This window comes from Tamandua tetradactyla, chromosome 18 (genome assembly GCF_023851605.1).
Source record: "Tamandua tetradactyla isolate mTamTet1 chromosome 18, mTamTet1.pri, whole genome shotgun sequence".
NCBI classification, from domain to species: domain Eukaryota; kingdom Metazoa; phylum Chordata; class Mammalia; order Pilosa; family Myrmecophagidae; genus Tamandua; species Tamandua tetradactyla.
In genome coordinates, this window is record NC_135344.1 from 11,118,960 (window position 1) to 11,132,585 (window position 13,626).

Here is a 13,626-nt window from a genome sequence, read left to right on the forward strand (position 1 = left end):
TAATAATCTTCAACTAATGCTCCTTGGGTCTAATCCATGATGTCAAGATATTCATTCCTGATTATTCCACAGTGAAGTAATACTTTGTACTTGGTCTTTGAATTCTCCACCAAAACTATCAAGAGCCCCCATAAATATCATTATCACACCCTCTGCCAGATCCTGAAATTGCAAGCAGTGTTACATAGTAAGAGGCAGAGTAGACTATTCTCAGATCACACATTTGTGTGAAGGGGATATTTACAGGAGCCTGCATTCCCACTAATTGCTTTCTGAACTCAAACCAAAGCAGCATGCAGATATAAATACACATTTCAGCAGCATAAAGATAAATAGCAAAGTAGTAAAGAGACAGCACATCTGCTTTTAATGCCTAAAGGAGAACTTGCCTAGGACCTAGTCCTTGGCTTGGGTGCCATATGGAAGAAGAGAGAACAAAGACATAGTCATCCCTGCTCTAATGAAACAAGTTCTGAAAAGAAGCGGAGAGAGAGTCAGGCTGCAAGAAGAGTGGGAACAGATCCTTTTATATCTTCTGTTAAAAGAGGAAAGCGAGATCTGGGCACTCATAGATGTAACCTTTAAGGCTCAGGGTTTTTTCCATTGTAAATGGCATGTAATAATGGACCTGAAATTTAATAGCTAGGAGCAGATCATTTTCCTCTTTTTAAGAGAAGCAAGGGGAATGAATGTAACAAAGGGAGCCCAGATGCCATTTCCTTCTCTCCCTCTGCTTATGGATTCCACCGAACCTAATGTGACTGCCATGTGCTCATTTGTTCTTTTTGCTTTGTTTGTTTTTTAGAAGAAATGAGCTGATTCAGCACACATAGACTCTGCCTTGAAACAGTAGGTGAGTGTTTCTGCAGGCTCATCTTAGGCCATTGCTTTACATAGATTTTATTATTGTCATGAGCAATTCAATTATCCAATCTTTGGGGCTTCATTTCCTGAATACATCGTGCCTGTTCCATCTTTTAAAATTCACTTGAAATCAATAAATATTTGTCATTTGCTATCATATAGAATGCTCTCTAAAATGTAAAGCTCTCTACTCTCTGGCACAATGAAGCACGGATCACAGGGATGGGTGGATGTTGATATCAGTGCTATTCTAGAGAACTCTAGTCCACCTGAGGAGTCCAGTTCCTGGCCAAACCCCTGTCTGGTTTTGTTCAGGCCCAACGAGACATAGCAAATTATAAAGGCTTCACCCAGGAAGACCTCCCCGGGAAGGCCATCTCACCCACATGGACTTGGAGCACGACTAGTACACCGAGTCTCTGTGAGGAGCGAGTCAAGGATGAAGGACCCCACTCAGGCCTACTCTTGCCCTTGTCCATATCCCTATCCCTAGATCCCCTCAGGCACCTCTGCTGACATCCACTTCTCAGAGGGAGGAGGGGGAGACCTTGAAGACACTTTCTTTCCACTCTGACTCAGGACTTTTTCACTCCTAGCTCCTTCTTCCTCCCAGCCCCTGGTCCACAAAACCATAGGAGCCTTTTGTTCTGGGTTCCCACAGCTGTGAGCCCACCCACCCATCTGCACTGATCCCTCTGGCCCCAGCCTGGTGATGCTGCTCCAGCCAGGAAAATGGGACCATGGGAGTTGGTGCTTTTCACCCAGTAGCCCGATGCCCATCACCTTGGTGGATGTGATGAAAGTTTTGATGGTGATTTTCAGTTTGGCTTGATTGTCTTCTTTGGCTACTCCTGGAAGTCCAGCACAGCTCTCTCAGCTCTTGACAATATTAGGAAAGACCAGTCCAAACACCCAGGAAAGACTGAGCTGATGACTCTGCTTCTGGAATAGGATTAAAACTTCCTTTAAAAAGAAGAGAGGGCTGAGACGATGCCTCATAATACACATATTGATTTACATTCACTCACATATTTAATGAGTGCATGTCACTATCCAGTGCATGTCACATATCCAGGAATGCAAATGAGAGGGACACAACCTTGTCTTTGCTGGATTTACTCTATCATTTTGCCCTGAGGGGTCAAGGAATTTATACTGAAATTTATGTCTAAAGAATTAAACCCTGATGGAGGCCTAGGTCCAGATAGGCCAATTGTGTGGCAGGGCACAGTTTCACTAACTATATTTTCTTCCTTAAAGAGGTTTTTAAAAAATCCTCAAGATAAAACTCATGCTCAGAGATCATATTCCTGCCTCTCAGAAGCAATTAGAACTTCCTTCCTATCCCCTAAAAACCAAATATACAAAGTGACCTTTGGGGCCTGCTGAGCCCTGTGCTGAGAGCTCAGTGCAGAGTGAGCCACTGAAATTCATGGTGAAAAACTTTACTCAAGTTGCCTTTACTCAAGTTCAATGGGTTTTGAAATATAGAGATGGAGGGGACAAATGGGAGAAAAGGGCCACAGAGGCAAAACTGAGATGGGGTTCTAAAAGTTTCCATGCTTCCAGGAGATATGTTAGCACCCCAGAGCACACGGGGCAGCGTGTGATTCACACGCAGTGTGTAGGCACTATACATGATGTGGGAGGGTCTAGAACATGAGTGCATAATGGCTGGAAGGACTGCCAATCCGCAAGATCCTCAGGCCTTCTACTTTTACATATGCAGATACCACACAGGGAACTTTTTAAAAAAGTGGACTGCCCCACATTGGGGTCGGGGAGGTAAGAAAATGCCAGAATCAGTTTTCTACATGTTGAATTTAACCTACATGGCTCTGGTCTACAGATGGTTTATAAAACAATGAATTAGTTGGCATTATTTTTAAATCAGGATATTTTTCTAGAAATACATCCATGGATGCTCTTGTTTAACTTATCTCTTTAAAAAAAGTAGATTTTTATTTTGAGATAATTGTAGATTTATATGGATTTGTAGGAAATAATACAGAAAGATCCTTGTTACACTTTATCATTGCTCTCAATGGTAACATTTTGTAAAACCATAGCAATATCACAATCAGGATGCTGACATGGGTACAGTTGAGATACATAATCCTATCATCATAAAAATCCCCCATATTGTCCTTTAGGGCATATACACCTCCCTCTCTCCCTACCCCCAGCCCTATCCCTAACCCTTGGAAACTACTAATCTATATTTTTGTCATCTTAAGAATGTTGTATAAATGGAACTGTGCTATGTAAGCTTTGAGGATTGGCTCTTTTTACTCAGCCAAGGTATCAACAGTTCATTCCTTTTTATTGCCCAATAGCATGGCTGTATGAGATTTTGTTAAAACCTTCATCCATTGAAGGATATTTGATGGTTCTCTGCTTTGGGCTGTTACAAATAACTGTGCATGGGCATTTGTGTGCAGAGTTTTGCATAAGCAGAACTTTTCATTTTTCTGGGATAATTGCCCAAGAATGCATATGTTTTTCATAGTGATTGCACATTTGCATTCCCACCAGCAATGTATGAGCGATTCCATTTCCCCACATCCTCATCAGCATCGGATGCAGTCACAATTTTTCTTTTTTAATTTTAGCCAGTCTTATAGGTGTGTGCTGATATTTCCTTTTGATTTTTATCTGAATTTTCCTAATCAACTGTCCTTCTTTTTCCATTCTAACATTTTAAAATTCCTTAATCAACATGAGATGACTACTTTTTTTCCCAGTTGTTAAAAGTTGATATTTTCCCAAAGGAATTAAACGAAGTTTTTAGATATCTAAATTAATTGGTAAGGATGGGCCTTCTCCTTCAAATAGATATGAATGGACTCCCTGGGTGAGTGAAATTTCTTGTTAATTGTAATATTTTTATTAGCTTTAATACATAAAGCAATTAGGAGGACTCCATGTATATAGAAAGGTTTCTTACATGATTCTCTCCAAATACAGGGTCACTCAACTCAGGATATCTTCAAACTGCAGAGAGAGCCATCAGGTCCTGTGACTGATTATCTCAGCTTCTTCCACCCCAGTCTCAAAAATATGGTCTCAAGGTCTTATAATATTCACATCTTAAATTTCCATCTTGTTTAACACACCCACTTTATCCCCGCAACCCCAAATACGTAACATACCCAAAGTCGTCTATAGGTACCATTATAAACTTATCACGTTACGGTCTTTTAAACTTGTTCAATTAGTTCCGGTAAGATTTTTAAAAATATAAACACTGTGTAGTTTTAAAAGATTACATAATATACTTTTCAGACTTGTCCCTATATAGAAAAAACTCAAAGGAATCCACAAGAAAACTATTGAAACTAATGAATGAATATGGCAAAGTGACAGAGTACAATATCAATACGCAAAAAGGATTTGTATTCATATAGACTAGCAAAGAACAATCCAAAGATGAAATTAAGAAAAAGTCCATTTGTAATAACATATGAAAGAATAAACTAAGAATAAATTTAACTAAAGCTATAAAAGATTTGTATACTAAAAGCTAAAAAACACTACTGAAAGAAATTAAAGAAGACCTAAATCAATAACAAAACAACTCTGATCCATGTTCATATATTGGGAGAGTTAACATTCAACTCAATTCCTAATAAAATACCACCAGCCTGTTTTTTAAGAAATTAAAAAACTGATGCTCAAATTTACATGGAACTTAAGGAGTCCCAATAGCCAAAACATCCTTACTAAGGAAAGCAGGGTTGGAGGACTCACATTTCCCAATTTCAAATTGTACGACACAAAACAATGAATACAATGTAGAAAAAGCACAAAGATAGGCAGAAAGATCAGTGGAACAGATTTGGAAATCCAGAATAGACCCACACATCTATGACCAATTGGTTTGTGAGAAGGGTTCATGGAGTGCACACATGTACACTAGGGTCATGCAGTGGGGAAAGAACCATCTTCAACAACTGTTGCTGAGAAAACTGGATATCCACATGCAGAAGAATGAAGATAGACCCCTACCTGATACCATATACAAAAATGAATTCAAAATAGATCAAGGACCTGAATATAGGCCCTAAATCTATAAACCTCTTAGGAGAGATCATCAGGGCAAAACTTCATGACCTGGGATTAGTCAGTGAATTCTTAGGCATCATATCAAATGCACAGGCAACAAAAGAAATAATAGATATATTTCACTTCTTCAAAATAAAATTATCAAGAGAGTGAAAAAGATAGCCTACAGAATGGGAGAAAATAGTTAAATATATAAAACTTCTAAAATGCAACAGCAAAAAAAGAACTCAGTTTAAGAGCAGACAAAGGAAATAAATAGGCATTTTTCCAAAAAAGATATAATCATGGATAATAAACACAGGAGAATATGCTCATCATTAGCCATTAGAGAAATGCAAATTAAAACCACAATGAGATCCTACTTCATACTCACAAAGATGGCTATTCTTAAAAAAAAAAAATAGTGTGGAGAGGCTGCTGAGAAACTGGAATTCTAGTATACTGTTGATGAGAATGGAACTCCAATACATTGTGATGCAGCCTACGTGGAAAGCAATGTGGTGGTTCTTCAGAAAGTTAAATATAGACTTGCCATTTGAACCAGCAATACCACTTCTAGGGATGTACCCAAAGAGACTGAAAACTGGGTCTCAAGCAGATACTCGTACACCAGATTTACAGCGGCATTATTCACAATAGCCTAAAGCTGGAAACAACCCAAGTGTCTACCAACAAATGAATGGCTAAACAAAATGTGGTACATAAGAGCAAGTGAAATTCTGAGATGTACTGCAACAGTGAAGAAACCTGAAAACATACTCAATGAAATAAGCAAGACACTGAACGGCAAAGATTGCATGAGATCATTTATAAGAGATGGGCAGAAATGACAAATTCACAGAGATAGAAAGCAGATTATAGATTAAAGGAGGAAAGGGGGCTTAGAGTAGGGGGGAAGGGGGAATGTGTGTTTGTGAAAATTTAAAAATTAAAGGATAATAGACACTTTCAAAAAGATAACAGTAACACCTAATATATTACATATCAATCAGTTTTATTGCCTTCCTTTTTAATGAGAACACAGGCATTCTTGAACTGGAAAAGCTAATATATTACTAGAGAAAAAAATTATATACTGTAATAGCATCCTTATCCTATAAATTTGAAACCTGAAATACCCTTTTCCACTATTTGTCTTAATGTGCCCCTAATAGAAATATACTTCTGACTCATTTTCACTGTCTAAATAAGCAAATATAAGGAATCTTATCCTAATTTCATTGCTAAGATAGAACCAGGCACAAAGAAAAAAATGAGCATGCAAACATAATAAAAGAAAATTTCTGAGAGAAATTAAAATCATCAGATATTTTTCTCTCGCCAGAAGTGCCTGTTTTGAAACTATTTGTGGGTAGATATGATTTATCTGCACACTAGTTTAATTAAAATTTCCATGTTTTTCATGGTAATTGATTTTCAAATTACAAAGAGTAGAAATTGGCTTTGCTAATATTCACTTCCCTTAGCTTTCATGAGCAAACATATTGCATATCTGAATTTTTATGTAAAATATTTCCACATGTTCTCTTGGTCAGGCTATCATTCAGGTTTGAGAGCTTGCAACATTAAGAGAATTGCCTCAAGATGTGTGATATGTGACAGTAAGTTAGTTCCATGGGCATCTGGAAAGTGACACTTGTGGTTTTCTTTTTCAAATCACTCTTTTTTCTATAGAGCCCAATGTAGGAAACAATAGTCACACCAAGTGGTTTGATAGTATGTAATCCATTATTTCAAAATTCCTCTTTTTACAAAGGAGTTAAATGATGCCCAGAGAATTGTAGCAACTTGGTCCTATAAACAGGTATGTAATTTTACATGCAGTGGGACTCAGGTGTCTTGACCCCAATCTAATGCTGTGGACATTAGACCAGCTGCCTGCTGGCAATATGCATTGAAAATGGCCTTAAAATGATAAATAAAAATTATATTGACATGTTTATCGTACCATTAACAAAATGGTAGAGTGAATTCCAAACTCTTTCCTAAACTATTTAAAGGCAGGACATAAATTATTACAGAAGATGAAGAAAGAAAGGGAAAACACTGAGAGGAATAAAAGCTCGATTAGAAATACAACATCCTGGATGGAATTAAAAGAAATACCTAAATCTTCTGTGAAATATTTGGCAAATGAATAAGCTTCAGAAAGCTGTTAATATAAAATGAAGCAGAATACTTCAAGGTTGTTTACATAGGAGAATATACCTAAAATTGACTGATTTCAAGTATTTCAAAAGTTCATACAAATAGGAGCAATTAAGTACCTATATCAAGGTAATTGCTTTAAAATTAAGAAAACTCAATCTTGTATCATGACAAAAAGTCAGCACATTTGCTAACATTAGCCACAAATTTGTGCATCAGTACAGAATTCCTAAATTCAGGAGAATCTTGAAAAAAAATAATTATATACAAAAATATACTTAAGGTTGTACCTAACACTACTGCACATAGCTGCAGTTCTCATTTTGTATGAAGACAGAACTCCAAAAGGTGCAACCAACACCTATTCTTTCCAAGTAGAAAGACAGTACCCATTCTCTGAAATATTGTTATCAGTATCAACATGGTAGAACATAATGCATGTCTATTTTGAGAATGAAGTGGACCCTGATAACAAATATGAAAAACATATTTTAAGATGTAATTTCATTATTTATTGAAATGTAATAAATGATAGCTGTACAGTAATTAAAAGAAGTAAACTACCTTTGGAAATATCTTACAGTTGGTTAGAGAACTATTTTGACTCTTTTGCCAATAAGAAAACTCAGACTCATAACTGTTACTTAAATTTGCTGAAATCATATATTAAATTAGTGACAGCGCCATAAAAGAAATTCCAAGTTATCAAGATCCAGTCAAATTCAATTGTTTTGTAGTTTGTTTAACCCTCAAAATGTAGTTAGTTCTACATTTGACCCTCAAATTTTTCTAAACAAGTGTTTAACAGTGATACAAAAACAATTTGCAAAAGGTACCTTATATGCTATAGCTTACCTTATATATTCAAGTAATTTGAATTAATGCTAAAGCAGAAACACACAGAAATGCATATATATAAAGAGTAAGGATACATTCTTTTTTCAAAAAGTAGAAATCACTCCTTAATAAGATTTCTTGCAAACATCTTGCCACAATGACTTACAAACAACTATATAAATCTTTAAAAAAGAGCTGCTGTCAAAACAGGATAAGGAAATAATTTTGATACTCAAAAATGTTCATTTGAGACAATGGAGCATAAGTGACAGGTTGGGCCTCACCAGCTTTCTCCATCTATAGAAAATATGTTCTAGAAACAGAAAGCTGAACCATGCATATCTCAGGAAAGTATTTTATTGCTAGTGGCAGTGTAGTCAAAAGTTTTGAAACTCTGCTCATTATGTGAAGAAAGAGCTTAACAAGCATGCATGAAATACTGTACCTCCTCTAACTAGCTACTCTTTCTGGATTTACAGAGTTAATGAATCATTTAACAAAAACAGCCTAACTACCCAGGCATGTAAAAGTCAGATTCATTCATCACCTGAAAGCTTTGACCACAGGGATGATGCAGAAATGTCTTATAAATTGGAATGAAAATCCAACCATTTCATGCAAGCTGAGTTTCCCACCATCCAAGGATTGTTAAGGATTACATAATGAAGTTTTTCCTTCATCTTTCAGTTTTAAAACATCTTTCTTCAGCCTTAGATTTATCTTGGAAAAAATTCTTGTCACGTGGTGGCAAATCAAGCCGAAATCTGGGGTGGCACATCGTTGTATATTAGCTGGGTGGTTTTCATCTAACAGGAAGTCATGACTCAACACAGATTTGGATGAATTAATGAGTAAATTAAATGCACGAGCGAAGGAACAATGAGGAAGTGTCAAACAACATGGGTACTGATCTCAATGTGTGGGGATTTTCTAAACTCACTTGGTGGACACCTTGGCAAATAGCATCTATGAATGAGACAGTTGTCAGGTACTTTCCATGGCCGGATCCTTTTGCAAAGGAAGTTGCTATGCTATGTTGTCCTCCTCTGGGAGGAAGGATAGAGACACATTTTTCACTCAAGCCAGGTATAGGCAGAATTGTAATGGGACAGATAGTCCTAGGAGGACCCAGTGCATTTAAAAGAGGAAAGGAGAGGTTAGACTGTGATACATTTCCCCTTCAGATGCTTGTCTTACAAAATGAAAATCAAAACAAAACAGAAACGGCCTTCGTTTCACTAATGCAGGCACTGCGAGAGTTGAGTTGTCATCTGGTTTCTGCCAATTGCTATTCAGGTGACCTGGGAAGGGCAGTTAGTTCATGTTTTTACACTTCAGTCCCTCTCAAATGGAATATTAATTTTGACATCTGAAGGTTTGTTTGAGAAATAAATGAAATTTTATTTCTGAAATCGATTTGAAAACAGTTAAAGCTCTACAAATCTAAGTTATTATATTTTTAAAGATATGATGAGTTGAAGCTGTCAGCAGAAGGAACTGGGAATGCATACTGAGTATTTATTTTAAGTCTAAAAATTTCTATAGCCAGAAGTGCAAGTTAAAATTATTATAAAGTACGTCCACAAGTTTTAAGATTGTGCAAAATGTCATGTCTGTCTGACAGCTACAATGAAATTTACAGCCAACCTGCCTTTAAAGAATAGCTTACATTGGCTTCACCTCTAAACAGTGACTCTATAATTAAGAAAAATAAAACACCAACATGTGATTATAACCCTTACTATCTCTCTCCTATTCAACCACCAGGGGTCTGTGGCAGGCATGTAACTGGGTCATTTCTCCTTTTATGCCCCCTGTGTGCTGCCTTGTGGTATTGCTAATAAAACTTCAGCCATTTCCAAAGCATATCTCCTCTTCTGTTCCCTTCCCACCGACAGTCACCACCTTTCCACACTAAGACAAATCCTAGAAAAAGAAAAAACGAAAAAGAAAGGCAAAAGGGGTGATGACTGAGGTTAACATTATTGAGATAGTTGTACATCAAATTCACTGTGTTCGGTATCCCTGAGTAACAAAAGTTAGATGAAAATAGACTGAAGTATCTGAGCACTGTACTATTAAATGTACAACACACAGAGAGCCCTTCTCTTTTTTCCATCCTTCCTGTCTTCCTTTTCTTTCTTTCCTCCTCTTTTCCTTCTTTCTCTCTTGCTTCTTCCTTCTTCCTCTTTCTTCCTTGATTTTTCTCTTTCTTAACCCCCAAGCTCCTTACTTCCTCACTTTCTCTTATCTTTGCATGTTTCTTTCTACTTTGACTTTTTGTCTTCTCTCATTTTCTCTCTTTTCCATTACTTTTCTTCCCTTCTTCTCTCTTCCTTTTTATCTTTCATTTTTCTCATCTTTGGCTTACATATAATACTATGTTTTATAATGAGAATATGTTGGTTTTGTAATCAGAAAAGAAACACCCAAACACATATATATTATTTGAATTTCAAACAAAATATTTGGAAAAGACTGACCTATTCTTTTCTATCCCTCTTGAACTCTCTAGAAATCTACTGGTTCTGTTTTCCTTAGTTCAACCCCCCACCTCACCCCAGTGGAATTACCTTCAATTTAAAGAAAAGTTAGTGATAATGCCACAGAAAAATCATCTACTAAAATTTCAAAATATTTCTATTTCAGAGAATTAGAAGGGATTTTCCTGCACCCATTGCCCACGTAGGAGAGAATTTTTTTATTCTCTGACTGAAATAAAAATTGAAGAAGATGGCCATAGCGATTCTTGATATATCTGCTTTTGCCAGTTACACCCTATGAAATCCATAAAAATTAGATGATGGTATAGCCTTTGTCATGACCAATGAAAGATGCAAAGTTTTCTGTTTGAATTAAGATCAAATAGAGATGCTTGTAAATATCTGTAGGTCAAAGGAAATAAATGTACTTTCATTACCAAATAAAATAAGGGAATTTCAGAAGGATGATCTGTTTTATTCCCATGGCATTATGTTTTGAAGGTAGAAAAGCAAACTAACGAGATGTGGACTAAGAAAGACTACATTTGCATCTAAAAAAAATGTATATAATTGTGTCTTAAAAACATATTTAATACTTGAGGCACAAGGAAAATCATTTTATAAGAAATATGAATAACTTACATTATAGCAGTACAGATATTTATATATTTATACAGTTAAAAGCATTTATGTTAGAAAAAACATTGAATGAAAACATTATTAATAGCTATATGACCTCCAGATTCAAATTAGCATACTCACTCCTCTCTGTATCTGGTCTTTACACCAACATATACTGAACTAAAATATTTACTTAAATAAGTAAATGCATGAAGAAGTAAAACAGAAACATAACTTCTCTTGGTTGGCCTTATTTCAAGTAATATATTGAATTACAAACATAAGTATCCCCCAAAAAATGGCATTTTGGAGTAAAAATGGCAACGACTTAAAGGAACTTCAATAACTTGGCCATTATTAGTTTGTATCCTTGACCTTAATCATATTATATAAACTAACTGGAAAAGTGGAATCCATCCTAGTCACATGACAGGCTTGTCTACATTTAAGGGAAGGACATTGTATAAAGTGTGTGCACCTGGGGTTGAGAATTTCGTTGTGCATCTCAGGATTCACAAGATTCTCAAAGCCTGGTGCACACTTTATTCTGTCACCCAGAATCCTGAAGAAAAAAATAAAGTTAGACATATACAGCTTCAAACAACACAAATGTATTATTGCTTGCTATAATTTAAAGTTTCTTTCCTAAAGTAAATATTAACTGCATGCTTTTGGAAAATAAAATAATGTTGTCTTCATCACCATCAGCATTGCCTCACTACTCAGGAGCTTTGGTGGGAGAACAAGTCTTTCGTAAAAGACTGATGGTTTGGTCCCACAGCAGCTACCAGCACATACTGTACAGTGTCTTTCCTTTCTCTGTATGCGCTATTCTAAGGATTATTATAGGTGAGACTGACCTAATCAAGGGAGCCCACATAAGATATGTGAAGGAAGAGATTTGGAGCCTGGGCGCTGTCCTGCTTCTGCACTGAGGAAGGCTGCCGTGCTGTGAGAGGACCTTGGAGAGGTCCGTGGGGCAAGAGGGAAAGGGCACTAACAGGTGAGAGCATGCTTCAACATCAGCTAGCAAGGACACAGGAGCCTCGGTCATCCACCTGCCAGGAAATGAATTCTACCAAGACCCTGAGGGAGCTTGGCAGCAGATTTTTCCTTAGTAGAGGGCAACACTTTGTTTTCAGTTTTCTGAGACGCTAAGCAGAAGACCCTTTCCTAAATATGCCCGGCTCCTGACCCATGGGAATTGAGAGAAATAAATTCGCGTTGTTTTAAGCTGTTAAATTTCTCATAATCTGTTATGAAGCAACAGAAAACTGACTGACTGTCTTCCTCCCACAAAGACACCAGGTAGAAATTCCATAATTAGGGCTATTTCGGCCATGACTTAAAATGCATGGGGAAAAACGGATGCTATTGAAGGAGTGATGATATTTAACACAAACTGAGTTAACACAGTGAGGAAGAAACAGGTCATCACTCCATTTACAAAATGTAATAGAGTCATAGATCATTTGCATTTCATATTGCTAAAAGAAACAATTTACTACATACACATCAATGCCCTAAAAGGCGTTACTGAAGGAGAAACTGCCTGAGCAGGGCAGTCTCAAACCTGGAAATCAGTGAGAGTCACCAAAGATATCTGGTTCCAGCCTTTTAGGACAGCACTTAGGGGATTTCCAAGTGGGCAGTTACAATGATGGGTTGACATTTAAGTTTCTTATTACAGAGGATGGCTACACAATGGGGAACAGAGGTACTTGGTTAGGATGATAAACTTACCTGGCTCTCTCCCCTGGACTAAACCTGGCTTGTTAATAACTGTCTATCTCGTCTCAGAAAGTCCTGCTTCTGTGATCAATTGTTTGTCTTTTGCGAAGTCCCTGTCATTTCCCACAATGCAGTCGCTCCCAGCAGCACTCAATGCCAGAAGCCATTTTATTTTATTTAACCATGTTTGCATTATAATTTGCTTTGGAATTTGTGTTGGACATACTTTCCTTACTTTTCTCAATCCTTTCACTTTATCTTGGTTCTTATAAAAAGGTGGTAACATTTGCAACGTCGCTTCTGTCCAGTACTTTCAGAATAACTACATTTACAAATATATCAGAATCTTGGATTTAAGTTTGTTCTTTATTGATATTATCCTGTCCTTTGGTTTTCTTTGGTTGTGTATCACTTTCTTAATGGTACCCCATCTTGATCTGTTTATATTGGGAATAATGAAGATCCATTACAGGTGGCTATAGCAAGAATATTTTAAGCATGAATTGTTCAAGAAGTTATTTATAATGTACTAAAATAAGTATATTTGAACTATTTATCTAGATATTTGGGAAACTTTAAAAACAGAAATTAGAAAAATGCATGTGATAATTAAAAAAATATTTAAAAGTACATATGTTGCCACTTTACTCTAGATTTTGAACATAATTTTTTATAAGACCTTATTTTCTCTCTCTCCTACTTTCATTCTGTTCACATAGCCACGTTGCTTCTGGATTTTCAGGTAAAAGTTTCACTCGGCCAATTTCCTTTTTGATGAGGAAAAAATGTGTACTACAATAATTCTATTTACTTACGAGGCCTTAGTTTTATCTATTTTTATATTTCATCATGTCATATAATTGGACTCATTTTTAAA

The 13,626-nt window shown here is 36.5% G+C and overlaps 1 protein-coding gene across 2 annotated transcripts in view; it reads right to left on the minus strand.

Annotated features, from left to right (window-relative positions):
- Positions 1-5,383, minus strand: part of LOC143662519 (uncharacterized) — a 98,887-nt gene extending 93,504 nt beyond the window's left edge. Inside the window, exons 1-3 of one of the 2 annotated variants that reach the window (XM_077136111.1) lie at positions 5,303-5,383; positions 3,812-3,858; positions 1,648-1,806 (exon numbers count right to left, since the gene is read on the minus strand). The gene's annotated coding sequence lies outside the window, so the exon portion shown is untranslated. The remainder of the gene's footprint in view (positions 1-1,647; positions 1,807-3,811; positions 3,859-5,302) is intronic. The other variant, XM_077136112.1, reaches the window with a different exon arrangement.
- Between the last annotated feature and the right edge of the window lie 8,243 nt (positions 5,384-13,626).